This window comes from Heterodontus francisci, chromosome 10 (genome assembly GCF_036365525.1).
Source record: "Heterodontus francisci isolate sHetFra1 chromosome 10, sHetFra1.hap1, whole genome shotgun sequence".
Lineage (NCBI taxonomy): Eukaryota > Metazoa > Chordata > Chondrichthyes > Heterodontiformes > Heterodontidae > Heterodontus > Heterodontus francisci.
Window position 1 is genome coordinate 40,420,806 of NC_090380.1, and position 18,336 is coordinate 40,439,141.

Below are 18,336 nucleotides of genomic sequence, written 5' to 3' on the forward strand. Positions count from 1 at the left end.
GCTGGCACCATTTTTAAAGGGCTTCCACCCCTTACATTTAATTTAAATTTTTAAAGAAACATGCATTTGAAACTTATTACAAATAATTTAATAAATGTTCCCAGCCCCTCTCCCACCTCCCCAATAAACTTACATTTCATGCCTTTCCCTCTCCCCACCCCCCAAAATACTCACCTTGTGTACCTGACCTTCTCCCCCGAAAAGGTCAGAAACTTTTAACTTTACCCCTTCCCATCACCCCCGTAGACCAATCACATAAGTTTGACCCTGCTCCCCCCCTCCTGCACTGATATACTTAACTCCTGTCCTCTCCCTACCAGTGTCCCGCCATACTTCACTGGTTGGAGTTCAGATGGCACGTGAGTGCCGGCCACTGACCGTAATATTGGAGCGGGACGGTCAGCGGGATAAGGTAAATAATTATTCGTTCATTTACATGTGTTAACATACTTAAATGGGTTTCCCATCGCCGATCGGCAGGGGGGCCACCACAAAGCCTCGCTGCAGTTGGTAATATGGGGCAGGGCCTTCCCGGCCTCTCCTGGAGGCATTTCCAGGCCCCCTGTCACGACCACCGACGTCGAGGGGTCGGTAAAATACAGCCCTTATGGTGTATTTTTCTCTAACCTTTAACAGAATATCTTTATTTTTGCACTACAATGAGTATTACAGCATACTATTAGTTTCTTGCATCTTAAGCATTGTTATTTTGCAAAATAAAACTATGAGAAATAGTAACATTTACCTGGATAACTTTTTAAGCTGCTGAAGGACAATAGCAAGTAGCATCTTCTTGTTATAGATCAAAACTAAACTAGGATTTAGCTGAATCTTTAAAAAAACCTGTGGTTTATAAGCAACTGCTAGAGGAGACAGACTAAGTGCAGATCTATCAGCCCAACACCATGCAGTGCTATGAGAAAATAGAAGCAGCAGAATTGTGCACTATCACATGTAACCTTATTGTCTGGTATATCTCCTTGATCACCAGGATTCAATGCAGAGTGTAGGTGGGTGTACCAGGAGCAGCACAAGGCATATCTTAGAATGAAGCATAAGCCTAATGATGTTGCTACACAGGAATGCCTGCATACTAAGTACCAAAAGACTATAAACTAAGCTAAGTGGTCCAATAGCCAATGAATCAATGTAAAGCGGTTCAGCTGCCTAGGTCCTAACTTTTGGAATTCCCTCCTTAAACCTCTCCAACTCTCTACATTTCTCATCCTCTAAGAGGCTCCTTAAAATCTCTTTGAACAAGTTTTTGATGACCGGTCTTCATATCTCCTTATGTGGCTCGGAGTCAAATTTTGTCTGACAACAATCTGGTGAAGCGCCTTAGGATGTTTTACTATTTTAAAAGCTCTTTTTTTTATATATATATTTGTTCATGGGATGTGGGCATTGCTGGCAAGGTCAACAGTTATTGCCTACCCCTAAACTCCCTTGAGAAGATTGTGGTAGGGATACACACAGTGCTATTAGGGAGGGAGTTCCAGGATTTTGACCCAGCGACAGTGAAGGAACAGTGATATAGTTCCAAGTCAAGATGGTGTGTGACTTGGAGAGGAACTTGTAGGTGGTGCTGTTCACATGCACCTGCTGCCCTTGTTCTTCTAGGTAGTAGGGGGTCATGGGATTGGAAGGTGCTGCCAAATGAGCCTTGGCAAGTTGCTGCAGTGCATCTTGTAAATGGTACACACTGGTGCACTGGTGGTGGTGGAGAGTGAATGTTTACGGTGTTGAATGGGGTACTAATCAAGCAGGCTGGTTTGTCCTGGATGGCATTGAGCTTCTTGAGCGTTGTTGGAGCTTCATTGATCCAGGCAATTGAGGACTATTCCATCACACTTCTGACTTGTCCCTTGTAGATGATGGACAGGTTTTGGGGAGGGGGGGGGGGGGGGGTGGTCAGGAGGTGAGTTACACAGAATTCCCAAACTCTGATCTGCTTTTATAGCCAGAACATTTATGTGGCTCACCTAAATTGTTGTTGTTGTAGCCCTATCACATCCAGTCAAGAATGGTAGCAGACAACAAGGCAAATAACAAAAGGAGAAGGCTCCATGGACATCCCCATCCTTAACTATGACAGAGCCCAACATGAGCGCGAGATATAGTGTTTGTAAATGTCTTCATCCAAAAATGTCAGTCAAAATCTTTTTGCGCTGTAACCTGTTGGAAGTGCAACCTTATAACAGTGTGGTGAGGTCAACGGGTCATCTGGAGGACCAACTGTGTATTATCCTAACTAATGAGATATAAGTATTGAGAAATAAATAGAGGAATGATGGAGAAGCAAAGTGAATTAGAATAGATTAAATCAGAGTTAAATCAGGTACAGAAAGAGAAATAAAGAGAGGGAAAGAAAGATTAGATTAAAAGTAAGAGAAAAAAAGAGACAAAAAGAAAAACTAAAAAAAAAACAAAAATGTAATTTTGACATTTTGAAATATCTAACAATTGACTGCTTGCAGGAATGAAATTAAGCACTCTAAATTGTTCCCTTTCTGGGCCAGAGAGATTGATTGGCATTGCATTAACAATTATCATGTTGTTAAAAGGGTACTTCGGCTCTTAATTACTAGATATAACATACTGTAGTGTGTTTAATGGACAATTAAAGTGCAAATCCAGCACGTTCTTAAAAATATCAGGAATGCTAAGAGTGAGATGCCATCTATGCACAGCAAATGGCAGAACAATGTTGATCAACCAATAAATTATGGAAATTCACAACAGACAGCATACAACAATGACAGCAACAACAACTTGCATTTATAGAGCACTTTTAACGTAATAAAACAGCTAAAGATGCTTCACAGGAGCATTATAAAACAAAATTTGACACCAAGTCACATATTCAGGCAATTGAGAAGCTTGAGCAAAGAAGTAGTTTTTAACGGAGTGTTTTAAAAGGAGGAAAGAGGGTTAGCGAGGCAGAGAGACTGAGGGAAGGAATTTCAGAGCTTAGGGCCTTGACGTCTGAAGACACGGCCAGCAATTAAAATCAGAGATGTTCAAGTGCCAGAATTAGATGAGCACAGATATCTTGGAGGGTTGTGGTGCTAGAAGAGATTCCAGAAGTAGGGAGTGATAAGGCCATGGAGGGATTTGAAAACAAGGATGAGAATTTTAAAATTGAGTCTTTGCTTAACCAGGAGCCAACTAAGGTACTTCTTAATTCGCTGAAGTCTCCAGCCAATTTGCACATTAATAATGGCATGAGTCATTAACACACCATTATTTTTCAAGCAAGATCCAGCCCTATATTTTCTCAATCTGGAGTGCATCCTTTTCCTTCCCAGTATCTAGCTAAACAATAGAATGATTGGCTCCATGGCACTGGTGGCTAGGATTCTCTGCATCATCTGCTTGAGGGCGCTGAGGGGATGGATTAGTGGCGGTCCTCCTCCAGTCATCTGTCTCTCCCTCCTGTTGTGCATGACCTTCTCCTACAAATAACAGGACAGAATGTCAGTGTGTCAGTGTGTTTGGGTGATGTGTTTACCTTAGCTGAATAGCTGGAGGTGTGTGGAGGCAGTGAGAGGTGGGTGTGAGGCTGGCAGCATTGAAAGGTGTTTGAGGGTGAGGTGGAGTATTTGGATATAAGGGGTGAGTCTTGAGTGTCAGGTTCTGCTGCTGGATGAGTGATGGGGGGTAGAGTGAGAACTGTATGGTGTGGTGGGTATGAGATTTCATATGCAGATGCTTGGCTCATCTTGACCACCTGAGTGAGGTTATTAAACCTTTTGCAGTGCTGTTGCCAGGTTCTGGAAGTCACGCTCTGGGCATTGACCACCCTCATCACCTGCTCCTATTCCTTTCAGAGGCTTAATGGTGACGGCTTCCTGCTCCATTTTGGAAACATGGAGCCCTTCCTGGCTCCGACATCTCTAAACAATGCATCCAGGATGGTGTCACTAAAGTGGGGAGCCCTTTCCTTCCCTTGGTATGTCATATCTTATCCCTGAATGGAAAAAACATTTATCCAGCAGCTTGCAAAGCATTGCTTTTCTTCTACAGTGATTGCACCTTTAAAAAAGGGAAAGCTGCACTGGAGCATTCTCAGACCATCATTGCTTGGGCCAGAACAAACTTACACTTTGAAGCATCCTTCCCAGACAACTGTCCGTTCTGAATTGATAGTTTTCTGGTGATAGGATGCTTTGTTTTACTTTGTGTGTTAACTCCTTGCAAACTCCTTCAAGAACAAAATACGAGCTAAAATATTGAATATAGAGAAAAGGTCACACTGTACCTGGGAGAAAAATGTAACAGTTTTGTTTGATTAGTTTTGGATTCAAATATGTTCCTTTAAAAAACGGTCATTGTTCAAAAGCAAAAGAACCTACTGCAGTTCAAATATTTGTACCAAGAGTAACTTGTTATCATCTTGCAAACTTTGTCAGTTTGAGGATTGAATCAGGAATATCTCAAACACGGCTATGTGATTGGTTCAGTTTGCATAGTTCCTTTTTAAAATTTAAGTGTCCAATTCTTCAAAATTTAGGAAATCTGATAAGTCTTAACTCTGAAATGTTGCATCAGGGAGTCAATTTGAAAAACATATTTGAGGAAACAACCCTGTCAGTTTGAAGCTCCTAAGCAAGGAAAAAAACAATTTGAATCTTTCAAGAGCTAATTTAGATTAGTGCTAACTACTGCAGTGGTAGGAAATATGACAACAGAAAACAAATGTTATTTATGCAGGTCAGCTTTGTAGAGAAGTTACTTTTCTATCAAAGATTTAGGTGGAAGGATGTCTACTCTATGTGTGTGGAAATAATAGGATGAAAGTCAGGCAGGAAATCCATTCCACTAGATTACGACCTAACCAGTAAAGGTGAAAATTGCCTCTCCGAGTCTTTATTAATGTCGCTCTGACTCTGTGTACGTTTCTTGGAGATCCAACAAAAGTGCTTACATTACACTAAATCATCCGTTTCTGTCAAAAGCCTTTTTAGTGCTCAAAGAGGCAGTGGTGGAGAAATTTATAGATTCCCACTCAGAGGCATTACCTTTTAGCTTCTAAAATTATATTTGTCTTTCTTGGGAGTCAGTTATTGGAACAGGCAAGTGACCTGCTCACAGATCAAACTCTAAAGCCAGCTATTAGCAGTTGAACAATAATACACGAGGATGACTCTTCCTCTGTTTTACCCTTCCTCCCCATGAGAAAGTTTCCAATTGGTGTATACCACTTGGAACCTCCCCATAACTGCCCAATTAAGGTGACAAATTCATCATGTGGGGAAATACAAGGACAAGCACATGGTTATCATTCTATGGCATGAGACTTTAGACCTCTACTCGTCCACCACCATATCACAGTTCATATGGGCAACAGTTCACGTGGTTCTGAATCAGAAGGTTACCAGCTAACAATGGGCACTGTGAACAACACCCAATGTTAATTCACTGAAAAGGTAATAAATTTGCTACTGTACCAAAGCTTACACATTTCTAATGCTCTGCTGATATATTTCTTTCTTACTCTCATTTTTTTTGTAATACTTATTTTAACTGTCTTGTTCACTGTTTCCTTTAGTTGTATGCTCTTGTCCCTCATTTCCCATTCAGGGTTCTTTCCTAATTTAGCTTCAAGCGGGAAAGTAGAAGCAAAAACATCAGGGTTGAATTTTCAGCCTACTGACCATGAAGCCAGTTATTAGTAGTTGAAAAACAGAGAGCGTCTGAAGCTTTCTCCCTGTGACTTACCTTCTTGGCAGCGAGCTGTCCTTTGGTACCAACCAGTGGCATCTGGCTGCCCAAATTTCCACTCCTGCCAACTACCCAGTTGCTGCTTTCCATCCATTTTGGGAGTGAGGGTGTGGGCAGATGAGGTCTGGGAGTTAAAATCGCCCTAGGCCTTACACTGCCAATATCAGACATGGTGGTTGCACCGCTCCCTTCCACACCGCTCGCCTCCCACCCCACTCTCCACTGCTGGTTAAAATTCCGTATCATGTCACTTCTTCATCTTTCAAGAATATAAACCTGTCTGTACTGTGCTTTTCAAACTACCTCTTTTCATGAGATTCTTCATCTAACCGTCTTGCTCATAGAATCTTCTTCCCTACTGCTTTCTTTTAAGAGAACCTTCCGACTGCCACTGATTCAAAGAGTTGACTCATTTATATTCTGGAAAAGTGTTACGGACACAGACTGAATTCTAAATATCTAGACATTCGAATTCAAAAAGGAACTGTTAAATAGAAGCTGAACTAACCTTGAAGTCTGTACAAACTTGAAATTTGCTAGATTCCTTTTCAAGCCCGTTACCTGAGCAGACTGCAACCATGAACTTTGCAACATTGCCTTTGGGATAGGCTTTAGCTGGCTGTTAAACAGTGATTCAGTTTTAGTGTCAGCTACTGATAAAAGTAGATAACAAATACTTTTGTTTTGTTGCAGACAAACTGCCCTGTGTATGGAATGAGCTTGATGGGTTGAATGACTTTTTCCTTGTCAAATATTTTCTTTTACTCCCCTTACTGGAATGGGTGCCTTTTAGTTAATAGACCCACATCATACTTGATAAATATTGAGCATGCATAAGTAACTTGTTTTTCATTCAAACACTATAGTAAGAACAGGTCTCAGCAGCTAGAGGGAGCAGGGAAAGTCTGGGGAAATTGTATTCTTGTTCCGGAGAACACTACATGTTCAAAGCAGGGTAATACCCCAGCAATTCTCTTTACCTTTGACTTATGCAACACTTTAGCAGGGAGTACATCAGAAAACTAGAAAAATATTCTGTTCCATCATAGCAGTGATAACAACATGCAGAACATAAAATAAAAATCTGTCACATAACAGGTTACTAGCAAGCAACAAGAAGGATAATGTCTGTGATAATACAGAAAACTCATTAAGACTAACAACAACTTGCATTTATATAGCACCTTTTAATGTGGTAAAATGTCCTGAGATGCTTCACAGGAGAACTATCAAAGAAAATTGACACTGAGTCACATAAAGAGATACTGAAACAGTTGACCAAAAGCTAGGTCAAAGAGTTATATTTTAAGGAACATTTTAAAAGGAAGAGGGAGAGAGAGGTGTAGAGATGTGAAGAGGTTTATGAAGGGAATTCCCAAGCTTAGGGCCGACACAGCTGGAGGCATGGTCGCTAATGGTGCAGTGATTAAAATTGGGGGTGTACAAGTGCCAAAATTAGATGAATGCAGATATCTGAGGGTGGCAAGGCTGGAGAAGATTGGAGATTGGAAGGGGTGAGACCATGGAGTCATTTGAAAGCAAGGATAAGCATTTCAAAACTGGGGTATTGCTAGTCTGGAAACCGATGTAGGTCAGCAAGCACAGGGGTGATGGGTGAAAGGGACCTAGTGCAAGTTAGAACGTGGCAGCAAAGTTTTGAATGACCTCAAGTTTATGGAGAGTGGAAGATGGGAGGCCGGCCAGGAGATATGTTGGAATAGTAAAGTCTGGAGGTTACAAAGGCATGGAGTTTCAGCAGCAGATGAGTAGAGGCAGGGGAGGAGACAGACGATGTGACAGAAGTGGAAGTAGGCGGTCTTGGTGACGGAGTGTATATGGGGCCGAAGCTCAGTTCAGAACCAAATAAGATGGCAACGTTGCAAACAATCACAACATCATCTCTGTTCGGTTTCTGAATGGCTTCAAGAAAGCAATATTCATGGGACCAAACAGACAGTCTGTCTGTAAACCAATGTCATTGAAAAGCAAAAAAAAATGCCTTCAGGATTGACTTAATGCCCAAGAAAAAAATGTGTCTGTTATTATTTATTCACATTGAATGAAGTTTAAACATGACATGTACATTGGTCAGGCGAAGTGAATGCTGTTAAGCATGTCATGTTGTATTAGATTAAATCAACCAAGTTCACCAAATTTATAAACTGTCTTCTACTGAAGGAACAAAAACAAAATTTTACAAAATGTCTCTGTGTGTGGAACCACACATGCATCAATGCTAATGATAGCTGTAAGCCATGGTTCATAATTAGCAGTTAACTGTTCCTTATCTCAGCCAGGCTCTATCTAAACCTCTAAAAGATGTTCCCTTCCCCTTCTCTCATGAAGGTATTAACTTCATTGCTGAGGTTCCACAGGTGTGTGGTTGCCTTCCTGTATATTGATTGTGAAAGAAATCTCAGATGACACAATCCTATCCTCACCCAACATCCACACAAACACACTTCAAACAGGTGACTAGAGATTAGTAGCAGCAACATTTGTCAATGAATGCTTCCCTAACAAAGATACCATTGCTCTCTACTGATGCTTCTGTTAAAATCAGCTAACTTGGCACAGACCAAGGATTGAGCCTATGATCTTCCTATTTTAAGTGGCTCAGAGACATTGAGGGAGAAATAATGTGTCCCGCACATTTTCGGGGTCCAAACCGTGTGCCGAAAAGTTGAATTCAGCAGTATGCATTTTCTGCTGGTAGTGCGCACCATCCCACTTTGGTCTGAGCACTCCATGGCGAATGCCTGCAACAGACACAGAATTTAAATATGATATTAAGGATCCTGCTCCTGAATCAGGGTCCTTTTGTTAAAATGCATGCCTGAAGTGTATCAGTGTCAGTGTAGCGAGATGTCTTGAGCAAGTGCATATCACAGAAGAATAGTGTTGTAGGGGCGTGAAAACTGGCAGAGGTGTAAGAAGGTGAAGGAAGTCATAGTGAGGAGAGTAGCATGTGCAGAGTTCTGCAGCAGGAAGTGAAGTGCGGTGCCATGATTGGAGAAGAGTGCTGTTATTTGAGGAAGGAAAGATTATGAGTGCAGTAGCAATAAGTAATGCAAGGCTAAAGGAGAGAGCTAGAAGTTAAGAGACTTACATTAACTATCTTTCCATATCCTGAGGGCAATGTTTCTGGCACTGACATGCTGTGCCACCTCCACCCACTCATGCCAGGCAGTTTGCCTGGATATCTTCCTGCCACCTGAAGCATAGAAGATGTCAGTCCTCCTGTCAACCTCCTCCACTAAAATTCTACACAACAGAAAAACCGGGGTCCCTTGCAGCTTGCCTGTTGTTATACAGAATCTTCATCACCTGGACAGGCAAAGGGCACTTCCCCTTGATGAGGTGCAAACTGCCTTTAAGTAGTGTCAACAATGCATGAATTTGGTAACCCTGATAAAGCGAGCTGTCGATGAAGAACACATGTAGCATTGGCAGCCCACAATTTTTATTTAAATGAATGAGTGGCAGCAATTTGGGGCCTTCTTTGTGGCCATGTGATCATGTATGCAGCCCAAAATATCACAATGCCTGCACATAAAAAGGCACTTGCAGCAATTTTTACCCCAGTATCTTTGCACCAAGTTATTGGATCAACTGCAACTTTTTAGACAGAAGAGACAATTCCATACAACTTGACAAGATAACACCAAAGAACTTTTATAGTTGGTTAAGTAGTCTTTCATTTCCTTTTATTTAAGTAAATAAATTCATAATAAAGGAAACTATAAGAATTATCGAGTGAAGACTTTTGAAGTCTGGTCACTGTTGCAACATAGCAAACGGAGCAGGAAGATCCCTGCAAGGCTTTTTCACTCTGCAGTTAAAGTGAAACACTGGGCTGAATTTTTCCACCAGGGATGAAGTCCCGCCATCGGGAGCAGAAGCGGGAGACGACCCCGCGCCAGTGGACCCTAGGGTGGCATTTTACCAGCAGCGGATTGCCGTCCAATTGAAGACGTCAGCCCATTTCCCAGAGCTGCCAGCCCATTCAGCCATGCTGAGGCGCCCTCGAAGCCCAGGTAAGTTTTTCTTTAACCGTGCTGGGACCCGGCAGGCAGACCCTGGTAATCGGGGGGGGGGGGGGGGGGTCCTTCTTCCATTGGCAGCACCTTAGCCGTGGGGGTGGCCATTGCCACCAGGAGACCCCTCCATGGGCCATGGAGCGGCCATTAATGCGGACCCCCCATGGAACCCGCTGATGCCAGTAAATGCTGGCAGTGGCAGGAGGTGGCCCTTAATTGGTTCAATTGGCTGCCCAATGGGTGGCTATGCCGCTGAGGTTCCTGCTGTTTGCAAAATACCGTGGGGCAGGAAGACATCAGGCTCCCCTCCTGATGCCTTCCGCCATCATTTTACCAGCCCTCCCACCTCCCAGCCCATCTCCAGGGGGCAGCTGAAATCCAGCCCACGGTGACCCTGATATTGATAGAGGTGGGTCTCATAAGGGTGAGGGTATGGGTGGAGTTTCAATTGGGCCCGCTTGCTATGGAGTTTTAACTCCAGTGTGCGCCTTTCTTTTCTACAGAATTATTGTCCAGAAGTCAGCCTGATTGACAGGCTTGGCTCCAACATACCCTCTAATTTTTTTGTTTTGAAATGCTCAGGCTGTTTGTTGAGTGCACAGCCCCTTTAAATTATTTTGTGCGGTTGTGCACACGCAGTAACTTAAAGGGGCCGACTTGTGCGCAGCCTGCACCTGAACCTTTGAGCTGCTGCGTGGCTATGCAGCTTAGAGGGAGCATTGCTTGGCTCCCTTTTAGGTGGGGAGCACTCCGGAGAAGGTTGCAGGTAAAGAATCGGCTGCTGCATTAGTGGAAGGGAGGTGGTGGGAGTCCATCACCTATCGCCAATTCCAGGGGAGGGAGTGTCTGATCCCAGAGGGGTGTCTGACCCCCAATCCCAGAGGCTATATGACAGGTGAGGGTCTGATGTCATTGGGCAGGGATCGGAGCTGGGGGGTGGGAGAGGCAGTTGGGAGGTTGATGGCAGGGAAGAAGGTAAGCTTGAGGTGCCAGGGAGAAACACTCCTTTGTTATGAAGGTACTTAACTTTTCCACAAACTTTGTGAAGGTATTTAACTTTTCCCTCGCCTCCCTTCAACTGCCACAATTCCAGAAGCTGCCCAGGGTTAAGTCTGCAAGACATGTCATACGTGAGGCTGCCAGCATCATTGTAATATTTAAATAGACAACCTGCCTACTGGGAGCAGGTTGGGGTCAGATTTGAGATTTTAAAACTTTTTACATCACACCCGACCTCAGCCCATCCGCTTTTGGGGTTAAAATTACCCCTCTGTAACCTTCAGTACAGTAATTTGATTTAAACAACAGCTGAATTAAAAGAAATAAAACCAAAGTCAGTCATTTAAGCAATGCTAAAGATAAAGGAAAAATTACTGCTGCTCGTGATGTCTAAAACCGCTCATAAGGGGCTGCATTTTAAAAGACTGCTGCCGAAAGGCGGTGGGCAGAAACATTTGTGGCCCGCACACACGGGGCCTATGCCACAGCGTCGCTGCGATTCAAAAGGCAGCAGCTCATTAGCATGGCCGGGGCAGCACCCACACCGCCCCACCCCACTAATGGTGTCTGGTGCCAATGCACAGGCGCCAGTGCCATTTTTAAAGGGCTTACAGCCCTCAATGAGCATTTAAATTTTAAAGGAACAGTGACTTTAAAGCTTTAAAAATGAATAAAATAAGCATTCCATGCCCTCTCCCACCTACCCCCCCCCCCCCCCCCCCCCCCCCACAATGGGTTTACACATCATTCCTGCCCTTTTCCCCTCCCGGAATACCTACCGTGAAAATTTGACCTTCCCCCACCCCACCAAAGTTCGAACCTTTGTACTTTACTCCTTCCCATCAACCCCCACCAATCCGAAGCGTTTTAACCCCTCACCCCTCCCACAGAGAAATCACCCCTTTCCCCCCTCCCCACAGGTGTCACGCCTCGTTTCCCCAAACGGGGATTCAAAGGTGCGGCATTGCCAACCGCCAGAATGAAGAGCTCTCAGAATCGCTGTGACCAGAATATTATTGAAAGGTAAGTATTCATTTACATATTTTAATGCGGGTCCCATCGCCGAGCGGCGGGGAGACCTTGCCGCCGCCGCCAAAATCAGTACGGGCCCTGCCAGCGTCGGGATCAGTGGCGGGCCTCATCCGTTGCGAGCTTCATCCCCCCCTACCACCGTTCCCAGAGGAGAGCCTTTAAAATCCAGCCAAAGGTTACCGATACCAAGAGCTGGAATGCAGAGTAACGGTGGCAGCATCGGAAAATATTGAGATAGTTAAAATGAAATTAAATAGTAAAAAATAAAATGGAGAACTTTCTCATAAAAAGATATTTTAAGCAAAAGAAACAATTTGGGCAGGATGTAAAGAAGGAGAGAGAAATATAAATTAACATTACTTGGGAATTGATGCACATACTTATTTCAGTGTTAAGCGTCACTGGGGCTACACTCTAGCCAACCTCAACCGTTCTCTCCTTGTATGACAAGAAGGCACAATTGTGGTGGTATAGTGAATAATATTACGGTTATTCCTCTTTAGTACAGCGTGGCATTCAAGAATTTATTTTCTTGTGGGATGGTAGTGGTTAGAGCTTTGGAGGACTTTAGAACTCTGTTAATCAGAGGCATGTTTTATCACTGCTACATGTTTTGTTAATGTGGCTCTCCGTCTTTCTAGGCATTGCTTCTATTGAATGTGACACATATATTTGGTAATTATGCGATCTGGGCACTTAGTCAAGGAGGCATCATACATGAAACTCTATTCTTAACTAAGCATTAAGTTCTTCACCAGTATGATAGGACAATGAAATATTGTCATTTCTGATTTCAGATTTCTGGTGACTTGACTCACCTAAGCTCATTGCTGCAAATGAGCATACAGAAATATGGTATTTACTGTCTTTTATTGTGGTCCATTGTAAAAAAAACATACATTTATATAGCGCCTTTAATGTAACAAAACATCCCAAGGCACTTCATAGGAGCATTATGAAACCAAGTTTGACCCCTAGTCACAAGAGGAGATATTAGGTCAGATGACTGACAGCTTGGTCAAAGAGGTAGGGTTTAAGGAGTGTCTTAAAGGAGGAAAGCGAGGTGGAGAGGTGGAGAAATTTAGGGAGGGTATTCCAGAGCTTGGGGCCTAGGCAACTGAAAGCATAGCCACCAATGGTGGAGCAATTAAACTTGTAGATCTAATATCTAGGAATAAACAACTGATAGCATAGCTAATACTCTCAAGGTCATCCAATGTATAATGATGGCTATATCTTCAACTTCAACAAGGCAGGGGATCATTTGGAGGACTGTTTGCTTGACTTCCATAAGAAACAGATAGGTTATGCCTCTGGAAAATGATGAGTTTTTGGTTGTGCAGTAACATTTAATGGACTTTATTAGGTTGTCCATTTATATTTAAACAAGCTTTCAGAAATATGATCAGGTATATGGATTTTGTTGTAGTCAACAGCTTGAATTTCTGTCTGTCTGATATGCAGTTACTTCGCATTTCAATATTTGGACAGTAACTTGACAAAGTTGGCCATTGTAAATTGCCCCTAGTGTAGGTTGGTGGTAGGAGAATGGTGGGGATCTAGTAGGGAATATCGGATTAATGTAGGATTCATAAATTGGGTGGTTGTTGGTCGGCACAGACTCGGTGGGCCGAAGGGCCTGTTTCAGTGCTGTATCTCTAAATAAATAAAGAGGATTGCCCACCTGTTATATAACCCATTGAAATCAAAGAGATAAAAATTGGATGAGCTTCGCCCCATTACCGTCCAGGTGATGAAATTGAGAATCACCCCCATCATCTCCCCTTTGGGAGACACATGCAATTTATTCAAGTCCAGGGAGATTGGGTGGAATTTAGCAGAGCAAAACTTTTCGGGATGCCCAAATATGCACAGGAATGCATTTGGAATTCAATCAGCTAAAACTGTACAGCTTACTAGCACAGACACTGGTAACCTTCTCACTGCTTGTCAATCATCTAGAACTGAATGGAAACAATCTCAACACTGCTCCTCCCACATCCCCCAAGTAATAATCGTCCCCCTCCAGATTCCTTTAGTGAGTCAGACTGCCTGGTCAAATCATCAGCAATGACCTGGAGAACTGTGGACATACCTAGATCATGTATGTAATTACTGAGTCTGTAACAAAGGAATGACTTGGTTTCAAACTGCCATAGACACATGTGTCATCTTACAGCCAGATCAAACTTAATAAAACCCAGCTCCCACCAACACTTCAAAAAGGGTTAGTCAACCTTTAGGTAGGACTGACAAATGCACAAACCTCACAAGCAGCATGGTGAATAGGACAGCTCATCATGTGAATCCATTTTCAGCAACCCCCCCCAAACAAAGAATAGGCGCATAGTATACCACATCAAACCACAGTTCCATCATTTGGAGGGGAACTATACTAGCAGCACATGGCTCAATGTCATGATGTTAAAGTATAATGGTCAAATGATAATATTGTACACTAGATACAAATAATACCATACAATATCATAGAATTTTTTTTGTCCTCAAAATGATCTCTTCAATCTCTTCAGCTTATTTACACAACGTTGCAAAACTAGGTTTCTATTTAAGTCTTGATGTATGTTAGCAAAGAATGAGCATAATTTTTTTTTAGTATAAACAAAACTGCACACTCCCTGCTAATACATGGATACACCTTGACCAGAATATTTTCACACTGTAATGGTTTTCTGGCAGACAAAGGTATATTGTGCCAATGCTATACAACTATAAAGCTGCAGTTTCTTCAAAGTAATATATTTGAAAACTTTCATCTAAGTGCACTGTGAAATACCTAAATTCCAGTAATGCTGTTCATTGTGTGCCCAGGGTGAGCATAATCTCACTTTCAACCATACTGCCTGCTATTATTCTTAATGAAAAATTGAAATTAAATGCCAATATAAGTGAAGCTTTCTTTACAATTTAGCTCCCATGTTGATCATTTCATCAATTGAGAATTTGGAAATAAATGGAACTCAAAAACAAATGTGTCTTACTCTTATTTATATTTGATCTTGACAGTAGCATTCCCTCCTGCTCCAAAAAAAAAGTGCACTTTTGGTCTCCTACCTCTGTAGGAAAAGTGGCTGAATCAAATTAACATTTTTTTTTGATTATGCTACATTAATGTCAGCTTTCCGTTTTTCATACATGGCAGAGTTCTTGTGTGTCTTGTGTGTAACTGGAATATCTCTATCCAAGTGCTACAGTCTTCTTAAAATGGTTTCCTCCCTCTGCATCAATACAATATTTGCTCTGCAGTAGCTACATTTTTGGTTAACACATATCTCACCACAGTTACTAGCCATAAAAAATCTCATTTACAACATCAACAGGTCTGAACAGGTCATACTGTGAAACCAAACTACAAATTTTTCTGTCTGAAAATGAGCAAAAATCTCAAGTAGGTCAGAATAGAAAAATTTTTTAATAATGTTTTCAGTGAGTGCAGCAAGAAAAATAGCACTGGATCCTCAATTTCTTTTCACTCCCCAGAAATGTTCACTTAACACATGTTACATTAAGTTGACTTGACTGTCGGAGCCCTGTGAGCATCTTGGAAGGCTGCAGTAATTTTTTGACTGTCCGCTGCTTGGAAAGAATTAGTAGGCAATAGACATTTTAGCTTATAAATTATTTCTTTGTTGCTACATCTATGCCTTTAGATTCAGTTTAGAAATTTTGCGTAGAAGTGCAAAAGCACTGTGTTAAAAGTACATTTACACATGTGATTTTCCCCTTTTAAGCTACTCGCCAGCTATGGATGGGCAGATCACAAGAGCAAATATGACCCTTTACAGATTTCCATGTAAACTTAAAATGACACTCATTCACTGGCATCTCATTTCTTTGTCAGCTTTAGTCTACAGATATTACCGGGCGACTGGCTTTGAATATATGAATTTTTTCTAAAGTTTATTACTCATTGCAAGATATTGTAAATCTGTTGTTGAAGGTGTGGGGTCTGTGGAGGTTCAAGGACAGCTGAGAATTCATTGTATGCATCATATAATTTATACCCTGTACTATCACAGTGTTCACACATAATGATTGTATACAAGGTCTGAACTGGATGGATAAGTGTGTTTTTTTCACTTGGAATGCATTATCTGCTCTTTTCATAGAGCTAGGAGAACACTCCAGTGAACTGAAAAGGCAATCCTTTCCAAAGCACCACCCATCACCTCTCTCAGTCAAAGCAGGCACCGGCACTGACATACACACACGCAATCGGGAAAGCAGATAAAACAGTTCTGGAATTTATATAAGCTGAGTCACCAAGCACCGGGGAGGAATGGAAAATAGCAGTGGTTTTGAGAAGGGGTCACTTGGTATGGGGTTAAGATCCAGTCTTCTCCTGAATTCTGCAGGAATAAAGTTTCTGGTGGTTCCATGTTCCAACAGTGGCTGTTATAGCAATTGGGCCATAGTGAGAAGTCACATGCTTCCTTACACACCACATTGCATGTTTATAGGTATCTGGTAGACTCCAGCACTCAGGTGTGCACTGTAATCTCACAAGTGATGTTGAGTAACAGTTATAAACACTGCAGTCTGGTATGGTGCATGTAGCAGTATCAATAGCACCTGTGGTGATGAATTCAGGTACACAGTGCTGTACAGTAGGATAATTTCTTGTGCAGACTCACATTATTGAGGTCCAAATTCCAAAATACAATCATAGGCAGCTTGAATTCCATTAGAGAACAGGTGTAGGCAACCATAAAGTAAGAATTCCAATACCTGATAAGATGTTCATTGTTCTACATGAAGGCAGATGAGTGGGAATTGTGAAGAATGTCATGCTTAAAGCGACCAGTTGGCACTCATAACAGTGGTAGTTTTGCGTCTTGTCCTGCCTTGCACTAATGTACAGTTGGACAGTGTCTCTGAAAGCAATGTCTCATAATGACTCCAAATAAGGAAACCCCTGGCAGTAATATAAGTGCATCAGGATTGAAATCAGATAGGTAATAGTTATTCTTATACTTAATGATATCAGATAGCTATACAATCACCCATTGCTGCCATTTTCTTTCACTAAGGAAGCACTGAGTAGTATCAACATGAACAAATTTACAATGCACTAAAAACAACTATCAACAACTGCACAATGCATTAAGTTCCCTTGAATTATATCCTACAGTTCTTTATTTTATTATACAAATAGATTTTTCTGAAAGGCAAACAGAGTTGCTGACTTCTGAGATCTCCCTAAAGTCTGGAAAGTCCCTCTAGCATAATGTTTGGTGGCAGTGGTGATCTTGACTGCTCACTTCCTGACTCCCCATAGCATTTCCATCACCAACAGGGCAGAAGTCAGGAGTGTGATGGAATACTTTACACTTACCTGGATGGGTACAGCCGCAACAACACTCAAGAAGCTCAACATCCAGCACAAAGCATTCCACTTGTTTGGCATCCAGCCACCAGCTTAAACGTCCACTCCGTCTACCATATACTGCAGCTGAAACGTGTACTGTCTACAGGCATCACTGCAGCAAGCTGCTAAAGCTTCTTTGGCAGCACTTTCCAGAATGCATATTCTGAGGATAAATATTAAAATAAAGCGAGCAATGACTACTACATCAATGCTCTCTGACCAAAAGAAAACACAGCCTGGAGTTTCTTTTGGATTGCCTTTTTTTTTGGTGCAATTTGATCACTATCAGCAAACCAGTACAAAAGATTGTGGAAAATTAGGCGCAAATTGCATTCAGCACAATTCCTGTCCAAAATTATTTGTGCTAGTTTTAAAAGCATCTCGCGAGAAGTAGACCCCACCCAGGAAAACTGAAATAATCACCATGGGGAGTTTCCACGAATTGAGAAGGATCTAAAAATTAAGGTGGAACTTTTGGCACAAGGACACTAATAGATATGTTTTGAATTTTTTTTAATTCACTAAAAATCAGATTACTGTACCCCAACCTAACTAGAAAGTAGTTGTAAAAGCAAAATACTGCGGATGCTGGAAATCTGAAATAAAAACAAGAAATGCTGGAACCACTCAGCAGGTCTGGCAGCATCTGTGGAAAGAGAAGCAGAGTTAACGTTTCGGGTCAGTGACCCTTCTTCGGAACTGACAAATATTAGAAATGTCACAGGTTATAAGCAAGTGAGGTGGGGGTGGGGCAAGAGATAACAAAGGAGAAGGTGTAGATTGGACAAGGCCACATCGCTGACCAAAAGGTCATGGAGCAAAGGCAAACAATATGTGAATGGTGTGTTGAAAGACAAAGCATTAGTACAGATAAGGTGTTAACGGACTGAAGATTGAACAGCAGCAAGTGCAAACATGAAAAAAAAACAAAGTGGGTAAGTAAACTGAACAAACTAAGATGAAATGAAATAAATGCAAAAAAAAAAGATTGTAAAAAATGTAAAAAAGAAAAAAAGAAAAAATAACTAAAAATGAAAGTAAAATGGGGGGCTGTCATGCTCTGGAATTATTGAACTCAATGTTCAGTCCGGCAGGCTGTAGTGTGCCTAATCAGTAGATGAGATGCTGTTCCTCGAGCTTGCATTGATGTTCACT